The 12,566-nt window shown below is 35.5% G+C and overlaps 1 long non-coding RNA gene across 2 annotated transcripts; it reads right to left on the bottom strand.

Moving 5' to 3' along the window:
* Window positions 1–10,687: 10,687 nt before the first annotated feature.
* On the bottom strand, window positions 10,688–12,364 carry LOC113292785. 2 transcript variants are annotated; one of them, XR_003331867.1, is made up of 5 exons: window positions 12,180–12,364; window positions 11,859–12,002; window positions 11,460–11,471; window positions 11,108–11,324; window positions 10,688–10,986 (listed from the first exon to the last, which is right to left on the bottom strand). It is a non-coding gene; the product is annotated as an uncharacterized LOC113292785 (long non-coding RNA). The 2 variants fall into 2 exon arrangements; XR_003331866.1 differs by lacking the exon at window positions 11,859–12,002 and having other exon boundaries at window positions 12,180–12,355.
* Between the last annotated feature and the right edge of the window lie 202 nt (window positions 12,365–12,566).

Genomic DNA, 12,566 nt, shown 5'->3' with positions numbered 1-12,566 from the left:
CCACCTGATTTGATGACAAGTCACGCCTACCTTGTGTTCCTCAATCCACTGGTTCATCCTTTGAATCGATCGTTGTTAACATAGACTAACTGTTGATCACATAAGCACTCTAAGAACTTAGCCAATAGGCTCAAACAATGATCACAACATAATTTCATACAAGTCTCCAGTTATACGCTAAGTGAAATAACTAATGATTCTAGTTTTATCAATGGTTCTATAACCTGATATTTAGTGTTCTAGGAATAAATAAACATATATTTATCCAAATAGGGTCAAATTGGGTATCATTGGAAAGCTGTTGAAACACCCTACAACTTTGAAGAAGGAACCGAAAGCTAAATCAGAACATAAGGGGTTCAAAACATCAAAATAAGAAAATTGGCTCTGATTATGGTTCGCGGGTCAACTCGGACCGGCCCACTAACTCGGTCCATCCCCCAACCATCTGACGCGGTCTGACACTTGAGTCAGCTCACTGACTGAACAAGTTCAGTCAGTCAATTTATCAAACACTTGATAGGCAGTTTTGAATATTTCTTTTCAAGTTTCTTACAACTTGTACACAACACAAGCACTTAAGTTTGAGAGTCTCTAGACTTCTCAATTTTGATTCAAACAAAGCTATTAATGGCTCGCTAGAAAGGCTACAGTCTCTTATACAACTTTGTAGTTTAAACTATAATCCAATTTCGACCCTAAGATACCTAGAAAAGTATGTTTAGTCGCTAACTCACTGTTGTTTTCCAGAAATTCAGTCGCAACAGCTAAACTTCAAAAGTTCATAATTAATTATAGGATTACCCAAATCGAGCAAACTCAATCTCTATAGAAATATAAGAGACTCATATAAAAGACTCATGTTTTGTTTGAACTCTTATTCATAATTTAAGTTGATCATTTTCATTGTACAGAACTTGGCAGAGACACATATTTACTCGCATAAACTCATGATTTTCACCAAACGTTCAAATATAAGATTATTTGTATTTTCATTATATGGTACAAACCCTCATCATTGATATCATTAGTAAATCAGTATAAATGGTTACCTTGGTTAACTAGGTTGATCAAATCATAATCATAATCATCATCATCTCTATTCATAAAATCCTCTATAATATTTCTCTCATGTTCTCCCTAAACTATTATCTTTCTTTCTTTCATATTCTCTATGTTTTATACTGCCAACACTAACTAGCCTCTTATATCTAAATCATATACTCATTAGATGACTCATATCTTTTCTTCCCTATCTCAACAACACCTCCTTAGTAGAAAACGAAATATAAACATTCAAATCTTAATTCAAAAGATAAAGGACTTACTATTACTATCTTGACTAGGTTGATGAGGGGTAGATATAATTCTAAATGTTAGAGCACTGCTCGGTCGAACTCGCATACGTTGCTATCTCACTTGAGCATAGACTTCACGGCATTTATCACTTGAAGACGAAGAACTACTATGGAAAATTGTGGAACTTCATCGAAAAAAGATATGTGGAGACTTAAACTCATCTATCACTTGGAAAGTTTATTTCTACTCTATCTCCTATATTGAGACATGAGTCGTGTTAGGATATAGTTTTCTATATACACATTTGAGATTTCGAGCTCAGTATATCTCGCTTACATATTTCTCGAAATATGTGTTGGTAAGCTTTCGCTTCGACCAAGTTCATCTTATATCATGAGAAAATTTCCAAGTAACATCTTACATGGTTTGTGTGATACAATCATTTGGTGTAAGACTTGGAATGTTTCGATAATGATTATTTCAACATCTTGAAAATTGCTTTGATGCTAATAGTGTGTGAAAACGACTATTATCATTATAGAAGAATGTTTCAATGATTGAAATAAAGAGTTTAGATTCTTGTAACCATCTTTGTATATAAGCATAGAGTGTGTTCGCACATTTGTGTATAAGTCCAAAACCGGGAACCTAAAGTATGCATACTTGTGTGTATACAAAAAGGTTGAAGGAGACTGGATAAGTATGCGTACCCGTACGCATACTGGAAGAAGTTCACGTCCGTGAATTTCTGTTGATGTTGGAATTTCAAAACCAACTCATTCAGTTACCTAAGTGTACGTACTCGTACGCGTACTGGCGGAAAGTTCACGTCCATGAATTTCTGCTGAGTTTGAAAACTAAAACAAACTCAAATCCGGTTACTTAAGTACGCATACTTAAGTGGTTACCTTCTAAAATCGGTAGTGTACATGAACATAAACATTTATCAATAAGGAATGCAATCTTTGCAAACCGTGGCTATAATATTCATGTATTGATTCGAGTGAATCAGACCGATTTTGCTTCAATAGTGTTCTTGTATAAATCCATGAGAATATAACATTTGAACAACTATTTAACTAGTTTCATTTGAGTCATTTGAACTAGTTATGGTTAAGATGAATAAGGTTGATATGAGAGTAATCATATGGCTAACCTCGGTTAACTATTTGTGAACCAACATGGTGTACACGTTTGGGTACGGTTACATAAACCTAAATGAGAGTACATTTCATTTGTGTGTAACAAGCTAAGTTCGATCTAACGGTTGAAAGATATTAGCTTGGTTGAATCAGGTTTTCTTCTAACGGTGAATATTGAATGCTTTATTACCAAGGTAACTTGGATTGCAAACCCTGATTTGCAAACTATATAAAGGAGAACTCTAGGAACTGGGAAACCTAATCCCCACACCTCTTGTGTGTTACTAGTTGCATAACTAGAGTCGATTTTCCTTTAACCTTAGGTTTCTTCTCGAGACCTTGTAGGTTAATGACTTGAAGACTTCATTGGGATTGTGAAGCAAGACCCAACTATTCTTTTTATAGTTGCGTGATCTGATCTTGATATTTCTATAGTGATTGAGTGCAATTGTAAAATTGGCTTGAGATTTATATCTCCGATAGGCAAGATAGATTAGTAGTCACAAACACCTTCGTCTCATCGTTTGTGATTCCACAATAACTTGTTTCGCTAGTCGATTAAGTTTATTGTGAGGTGATTGATAATACTAGGTTGTTCTTCGGGAATATAAGTCCGGTTTGTCAATTGGCCTGTTCACCTTGATTTATCAAAAGACAGAACAAAAACTCTTGGGTATTTCTGTGGGAGACAGATTTATTCAATCCTATAGACTTTTCTGTGTGAGACAGATTTGTTTATCAAGTCTTCGACTTTGGGTCGTAACAACTCTTAGTTGTGGGTGAGATCAGCTAAGGGAATCAAGTTCGTAGTATCCTGCTGGGATCAGAGACAAAAGGAGCGCAACTGTACCTTGAATCAGTGTGAGATTGATTAAGGTTCAACTACAGTCCAGTCCGAAGTTAATTGGTAGTAGGCTAGTGTCTGTAGCGGCTTAATACAGTGTGGTGTTCAAACTGGACTAGGTCCCAGGGTTTTTCTGCATTTGCGGTTTCCTCGTTAACAAAATTCTGGTGTCTGTGTCATTTCTTTTCAGCATTATATTTTGTTATATAATTGAAATATCACAGGTTGTGCGTTAAGATCAACCAATTAGAATATCCAACCTTTGGTTGTTGATTTACATTGATTGACACTTGAACATTGGTATTTGGTACCGTTCAAGTAATTCCTCTTATATTCAATCGGGCTCGCATATTTTTATTTGCTGATTGCGGATTGAATTAAGAGTTAGAGATATTAAACTCTTTGATATACTTTATTCTAGATTGAGTCTGACTGTCTAGTTGATTCTCTAGAAAGTTTATTGGAGTAAGTCCTCTCAGATTGCCAAACGAAATGTTGGTGTGGTTGTTAGACCCCCGCATTTTCAATTGGTATCAGAGCAGGCAAACACGTTAAAGACCTTACAAGTTTGTGTTTGTAGCGATCTGATATGGACAGAGGTGTTATCTCTAAACATGCATCACCAGTTCAGGAAAGTTTGGCTAAAAATCCTGATACACCTGAGAAATCAGTCACATCTTCATCATCATCTAAACCCACTCTTAACTGGGAAGCTCGTCTTGAAGAACAATTAGATGAACTCTCTGATGGGGGCGATTTAGAAGAAGGACAAGATATTGAAGAGGAAGTCTCACAATACATCCTTCTCTTTGATCGTCTTCTAAAGAAAAAGAAATCAACATCCTGCTTGGCTGAATTTCTAACTCCTCTCTGCATTGAAAACATAAAATTGAGAAAACTCTTTAAGGGTTATGATAGCTTATTACAAGCTACTCTTAAAGATCGTAACGAAGATATATGTTCAAAAATTTCTGAATGTGATGATCTTCGTCAAAATCTCCTTGTGTTGAAAGAAAGGATTGCAGAAACCGATGCAAGGTATGTCTCTCAACAAGAATGTTTTAACGTCAGAGAAAAGGCATTATTCACGCGGGAAAAACAATTGGAGACTGATCTTAGTACGACTCTTAAAATGATCAAGGCATTAGAAGAGAATTTGAAAAAGTTCAATTCTAGCTCTACAAAACTATCTTCAATGCTTGGAGCTTGCAAAGAACATCGTGATACACGTGGTCTGGGATATAAAGGTATAAAATCTCCAAGTACATGTAAGATGAGTTTTGTCAAGGCAAAAAACCCTTCTACTACCATAGATGTATCTGAGGGCAAATAAAAACTCTCCTGTCAACTGCTATTATTGCGGAAAGAAAGGTCGTGTTGAAAGAAGATGTCACTTTCGTACGCGGAATGAAAAAATTCACAACATTCTTATTTGGATGTCGAAAGAAGTCATTGAACCTGTTCCTCAGTGTTCAGTTAAAAACTCATTCCACAATCATGAAAAAGGCTGCAATGGGGCTTTTTCTGATTATGAACATAACAATTCTTCTACTTACAACTGTAAAAGGAACGATGTTATGTGGATGACTGATAATTCTGAAAGACCTGTAAGAAGAAAAAGGTGTCGAAAAAAGAAAAATTCTTCAAACTTCTCTCTTTCCCTCAATAATGATCTTGCCGATATTCCTGATTACATTCACATCAATAATTGTGTCTCAGAACTCAAGACCAGTATCAACGGTCTCAAGCGCAAGATCAAGAAGGCAAGGAAAGCAGCTGACCCAGGTAACTCTTGTCATTCTCCTAATAATTCTAGTATAGGGGAGGAGAGTAAAAAGGAGTATGTCAACACCACTGATGAACTTCATGTTCATCAACATACAACTTGATTATTCTTTTATGTGTATCCTCTATATGGACCAATGAGAAGATACACATAACCCTCAACGAAGATCTTCATCTTGACAAATGGTCTGTGTTGTATTGTAATGACAGTGTTCTCCCTTCCTGTAGTTTGCTCCAAACAGTTTTATTTTAATTATTTACCTATTACCTTCTTAAGATACACTAGTTTTTCTTCCTAGAATGACAGTCGAGTCACCTTGTATCAGTGATTCCTGTCATCTTCTCAACCTATTTGCTCCATCCGTTAATCGACCTCGCCTTGGGTCTTAACCATGTATCTGTGCACACTGGCCCATTACCAAACGTTTACAAGAAACCATGGGTTTATCTTGTGGAATTTTTCCTTTAAATATGTATCAAGTCTTTAATATACATATATACTGGTTCGGTAACGCCAAGAGCTCTTCTGGGATTGATTGAGCAAGTGCACGATGGAAGGAAGCAAAAAGGAAGACAACTTTGATGATGTAACCTTTTAATTTGATGATGATCCCATTCCCGTTATTTGCTATAAATCAATTGATCATGAAAAAGATCTTCCAATCCAGATGTCTATTCAATTGGTTGGAAATATTCTTCAAGATTTTGAGGTCGTGCGTGAACATCTCGAGATTGCATCAAAGAATCTAGTGTTTTTGAAGGAGGAGCTAAAGAAAGCAACTGATGAACTTGCCCTTGTCCGTTCCATGGTTGCTAATCTCGTCTGAGTTTATATTTCTACTAAATCTTCTTTTTGTGTTTTTAAAAGAATAACTAGGGTTTGGAATAGCCATTATTGTGAGTACACATAGCTATGTCCAACGATTTTCATCTTCAATGTTTTTAGATTTATTTATTTAAATTCTAAGTTTTTGGAAGATGATTTTTGCAATTTTAATCTTTATGATTTCGTATATTGCAAACTGTTATGGGATATGTTGTTTACATCCGTGAACCTGTGACTATCCCGTAATTGGTCAAAAGTTATCTCTATTATGTCGGTATGAAAGTATTGATAGAAGATAGAATGAACTTTTGACATTACAAAAGTTAAAGCATTCTATGTCATTGTTTTGATGGAAGAAAGGATAAAGCTTTTGTTTACAAGGATTAAGTCTATTACATGTCATTGTGCAAATAGTGATGGAAAATAGAATGAATCCTTGTCTATTCCGCAATATTGATCATTCTCCGATCCATATTTGTGTGCATATACTGTGTTGCTCCATAAGTTTTCTTATGTTTGAGCATGACCAATTGAATTGATCATTCTCTTGTGGTCAGTTTAGTTGTTGCTCCGTAAGTTCTCTTATGACGAGCATGACCAATTGAATTGATCACTTTCTTGTGGTTAATTTAGCTGTGTAATTCCGATTGAATTAATCATGGGTTTTCTTGTGGTTAATTTAGTTGTGCATTTCGATTGGATTAATTATGGGTTCTTTTGTGGTTAATTTAATTGAATATTTTGGATACAAATTCATGTTTTCATGTGATTTGGTTTTATCCAAAAGAAATCCTTCTTTTCTTGTAAAAGCAAGGTCGCCTTTGTTGTTCTTTCGGGAATGATATTTTATGGAGGGAGAGTTCTTTTTGAACTTGTGCTTAATTTCCAAATCTTTGTGGGGAGTACGGCTATAGAATATAGGGGTTATCTTGTATCTTTATAAACTCCTTGATGAATGCATTTATCTTCAGATTTATGATGGCATCTAAATAAGTTGATATGGTATTCTCTTTTGGTCATGAAGTATCTCTATGAAAATTTCATGAGGATCCCACTAGTTTTCGTACCTTTGCCAATTTATATTGACAAAAAGTGGGAGAATTGTGTAGTGTGATACTAAAAATACATAAGGTTTACGGATCATTATGTAAGGGGGAGTGGTTTTCATGTTGAGATGAAGTATTGACTAAGGGGGAATGATACATATCACCATAGTATTATTGTCAAAGTTGTGATACAATTGAACTTTGATGTTGTGTAATAATATTATGACACTGTATAAAAATGATTGAGAGCACTTTGTTTTATCATTGTTATCGCTACGGATCTTCAACAACTATGATGATGAACTTACAACCTTTAGGATCATGGAGTGCTTGGAAGTGACTAAGATTTTGAGTCGCCAAGGAGATCAAGCATTTGGATGAGAAGGTACAATTTTTATTTATTTTGTAATCCATATGAATTGATAGTTTTGTCACTAAAATTGACAAAGGGGGAGATTGTTAGAGCAGTGCTCGGTCGAACTCGCATGCGTTGCTAATTCAAGCATGTTTGTCAATGTTAGTGATCAAAACTATAAGGTAACTTGGATTGCAAACCCTGATTTGAAAACTACATAAAGAAGAACTTTAGCAACTGGGAAACATAATCCCCACACCTCCTGTGTGTTACTAGTTGCATAACTAGAGTCGATTCTCCTTTAAACTTAGGTTTCTTCTCGAGCCTGTAGGTTAACGACTTGAAGACTTCATTGGGATTGTGAAGCCAGACCCAACTATTCTCTTTGTAGTTGCGTGATCTGATCTTGTTGTTTCTATCGTGATTGGGTGTAACTGTAAAATTGACTTGAAATTTATATCTCCGATAGGCAAGATAGAAAAGTATTCACAAACACCTTCGTCTCATCGTTTGTGATTCCACAATAACTTGATTCGCTAGTCGATTAAATTTATTGTGAGGTGATTGATAATACTAGGCTTTTCTTCGAGAATATAAGTCTGGTTTATCAATTGGTTCATCTTCACCTTGATTTATCAAAAGACAAAACAAAAAGTCTTGGGTATTTCTGTGGGAGACAGATTTATTCAATCCTAGAGACTTTTTGTGTGAGACAGATTTCTTCGACTTTGGGTCGTAGCAACTCTTAGTTGTGGGTGAGATCAGCTAAGGGAATCAAGTGTGTAGTATCCTGCTAGGATCAGAGACACAAGGAGCACAATTGTACCTTGAATCAGTGTGAGATTGATTAGGGTTCAACTACACTCCAGTCTGAAGTTAATTGGTAGTAGGATAGTGTCTGTAGCGGCTTAATACAGTGTGGTGTTCAAACTGGACTAAGTCTCGGGGTTTTTCCTGCATTTGCGGTTTCCTCGTTAACAAAATTCTGGTGACCGTGTTATTTCTTTTCAGCATTATATTTTGTTATATATTAAATATCACAGGTTGTGCGTTAAGATCAATCAATTAGAATATCCAACCTTTGGTTGTTGATTTACATTGATTGACACTTGAACATTGGGCTTTGGTACCGTTCAAGTAATTTCTCTTATATTCAATCGGGGTCACAGATTTCTATTTGCTGATTGCGGATTGAATTAAGAGTTAGAGATATTAAACTCTTTGATATACTTTATTCTAGATTGAGTCTGACTGTCTAGTTGATTCTCTAGAAAGTGTATTGAAGTAAGTCCTTTCAGATTGCCAAACGAATTGTTGGGTGTGGTTGTTAGACCCCCGCATTTTCACTAAACTACAAATGGTATGGTTACACCACGTCCACACCCATAGTGATTAATTAGCTCACTAATGTATTAATATAAACTTAAACAATGATTACTCTTAATATTAGTCAAATCCCGAAGTCAAAGCGGATTGACCGAAGTCAATCTTTGCATGCAAGTTTCCAAGTGAGATATCGTTTTCATCCGATATCCGATTGATGCGTATTTTCGCGAGATCTACCTAATGGTAATAGTTTCTTCTTAAAATTGTTGTTGGATTAATTATTATTATTATTCATATTTAGTTAATCAAGCCTTTAGCGGCTAGCGGGGCCTCTAATAGCATAGTGTGTTCGTTAGTCGGGTCAAATTAGCGGGGTCTCTGATCTCGGTGATTTGTTAGTCAGGTCAAATTAGCTAGACCTTGCGGGCCCCGCCGTGGATGGGAAAATTTAACGGGGTCTATAGCCCCTTAAAAAGATCCTGGTGTTTTGTTGGTCGGGTCAAATAGGCCGGGGCCTACTACCCGGCCATAGCCCTTAAAAAGATCCTGATGTTTTGTTGGTCGCATCAAATTGGTCGGGGCCTACAACCCCGGACGTAGCCCTTAAGAAGATCCTGGTGTTTTGTTGGTCGCGTCAAATTGGCTGGGGCTACGGCCGGGCCGTAAATTATAAAGTTCATGGTCAAACATAGTCCCGTGTTTAAATTGGATGCGATTAGATTGAAATCCAGTTAGAATATCCCGTAATGTTTCGTTAGTCGTGTCAAATGAGCCGGGTTATACTTATTTATTGGTTGGGATAGCATCGAATGTACATGTATAACAATAAGAAAACCATCTTTACTTCTCTCTTGACGCCAATTCTAAGCTTCTTATCATCCAACAACTATTAATGAGCGCGTCTGTAGCACACTGACCCACAATTGATTGCAAAACACCTAATGCAAGAGTGATCCAATTCCCCCGCCTACTACTGTAACAACAGATTCCTTCACCTCAAGTTCACTGTTTCATACTTAAGAACTAACACAAAGTGCACCAATAGTTTCCGAGTTAAATTTAGCCGTTTCTCTTTGAAAGCCTGCGAATCACAAAATTCTCGAATTGATGTTAGATCTGTGATGAGTAGATCTTTCCTTTAATGTCGTTGGCGTGTATTTTGTACATTTTGTATGGTGGTTTGGTAGATTAAATCATAGTCAAGATAATTTATTTAGTTCGCAACGCAAAGAAGCAACGGACAAATTTAAATGTTTTGGGCACAATCAAAAGTTGCTTATACAAATATTCAGTCAGAAGGGGTTTTTTTCCAGACTGAATATATAGTTCACACAAAATGTTCATGCATGAAAATGCTCATCAATTACACATCATTAATTACACATCATAAATCTGATTACAACAACCCTAAAAAGCAGCAAACCTTTTTGATTCTTCATGGACCCTGTAAAAAATCCTGGAAAAAAAATTCAACAAACCCCAATCATACAATTAAATTCAAAGAACTATATCGAAGAAGGAAGAATGCAATCGAAAAAGAATGAGAAAAAAACACAGACAAACACAATTCCTAGAGTTCACTTGTTTTCTCCCTAATCAAACCCAAAACAGTGTTGTGTTCGGTATTACTTGTAAGTTGAAGAAGATATTATTTTTGCCTGATATAATCGTTAGTTAAGATCTTATGGAAGCATATCTATATTAGGAAACACAGGGTACGTGGTATTTTAAGGATCAAATTTCTTTTTTTTATGGAAGCCCGAAGCCTAGCCAAATTTGAAAAACTAAGGACCGGATTTTATTTTATTTTTGGAATTTTAAAAGTTTTTGGAAGCCTATCCTGATCAAAAAACCCATTGATCCGACGGACAGTCATATACTTTTATATAAGACATATATTTTTGGAAGCCTAGACATTTTTAGTAAAAAGCTTTTCCAAAAAAACACTTTTGGGCATTAACCGCATTGCTGCCTCGTTCCTCTGGTTTGTCTCATCAGTGATGCATCCATGGAAATGATGCACGACATTATTAATTATATGAAAAAAAATTATCAGTCGAGTTATAAAAAGAAAATACAAAATCATCTACTCTTTCATAATCATCAACCATATAACATAAACCCAAAATGATCCACAAATTAGCATGTGAAAATTTTCTAAATAATATCAAGACGATAGATGGTTATGTCTCAGCAGAAATAAAACTTGTATGAGCAAAAAAACATATGTCAAGTCCAACGGAAGACTGTTACAGTGAGCCTTTCATGCTCAGGTGCTTTGCTAATTTGAGGCATATACGAAAATTACTTGGATAACCAGTGTGTCTTCCTATTACTCGCAACGCCATATGTAAAAGCATTACCTACAATGTGAAAATAGGGTCGTTTACTACAATGAGTGACTATATGTATACTTTTGACATGGTGCTCATTTAGATTATTTACTAATATTAAGAAAATTAAAACAATAACAAAACCACAAACCTGCGCGCAAGTGTATGGCAGTTCCAACTATGAGCTATTAGTCATGTACCACATACAAAAGAACCCGAGATTATTCCAACTATGGCAATTCCAGCGTTTTGATGAAGAACGCTGAGATTGTCTCACCAAACCAAAAAACCTCCTCAACTTCGATCTCAATATCTTCTTGTACTGTTAATGTTCATGATATCTTTGGTGGTCACTGCTTTAGTGCAATCTGTTTATGTAATACAACAATCGTTGAGATTAAAATCAAGATAGAATGAACAGATCAAGAATAAGAAAAAGAGAGTCATGTCTCCACATGTTATTCAACCTAACAATCTAGGGAAGTCTAGGGAAGAATCGCAACCTGTATAATCACCTGCAATATATAAAAAACCAAACAAATAGAAATCAGTAGCAAATAAATCATAGAAAGAAAGAAAACTGACTCTAAATCAGAGAAAACGATTTTTAACCATGGAATACTCAGAAACGTTAATTGTTGAGACATATGAGTTACAAACCCTAGAATCTAATTCTGCCTATGACGTCTCTAAATCGAAAAAAACTTTATGAATCTTATTAGGCGTAACTCAATAACGAATCAAAAACTAAGTTGGATAAATTAGGGTGTGTTCGAAGTGCGTTTTGAGAGGAGAGGGGAGAAGAAGAATAGAATCACAGTGGTAGAAAAAAAATTAGCTCAGGAAAGAATTGAATTTATTTCAAGATATCATATTTCAATATACTCAACCCTAATACATACCTTGACTAAAAAAACAAACAAATATCCTCGTCATTAGAAACTCTACAGAAAAGTAGGAGAAAACGAAGGAGCACATCTTGATCGAATCAGATGCGTCGTTTGATCAAAGGAAGCAGGGTCGTGTGAATCGTTAACCCTGGATTACTAAAGAATAAAATTGCAGAAGATTATCAATCTATTTAGATATTGAAAACGCTTAAAATCTTGTGGTGTTAGCATTAGGAAGCAACTGTTAACGAAAACATAGTAATGTTCGTAATTAAAAAAAGAAACAGAAATCAAAATCAAAGAAAATTAATCATGTAAAGGAAGAACACTGACCTTCAATTGGAGAAAATCCTTTTATTTTAATTGGTTTTAGCGCAACGATCATTCAAACATGGGAACTGTTAATGCTGAGATAAAGGAGTGATAAATCCTAATATTTGCTAAACAGAACACCGTAATTCAGCCTAAACCCAGGACGTCCCTAAATTGCAGCAACCTTTATGAATCTTATTAGGCGCAAGAAACAAAGTTATATCTGGAAAGCCCAAGGGACGGACGCTCACGGATCGGTCAATATACAACTTTTATTTTTTTAAGGATACACAAACTGCACTTCTTTTTATAATATATATATATTAATAAGATTTCAATTGAGTTAAGTTCACTATGATACTAATTGATAACAGTTAACATTATTGGGCCGACCGACCGGAAGGCTCG

Source organism: Papaver somniferum, chromosome 7 (genome assembly GCF_003573695.1).
Source record: "Papaver somniferum cultivar HN1 chromosome 7, ASM357369v1, whole genome shotgun sequence".
Taxonomy (NCBI): Eukaryota; Viridiplantae; Streptophyta; class Magnoliopsida; order Ranunculales; family Papaveraceae; genus Papaver; species Papaver somniferum.
The sequence above is the reverse complement of the archived record's forward strand: the minus strand, read 5'-3'. Positions and strand labels throughout refer to the sequence as shown.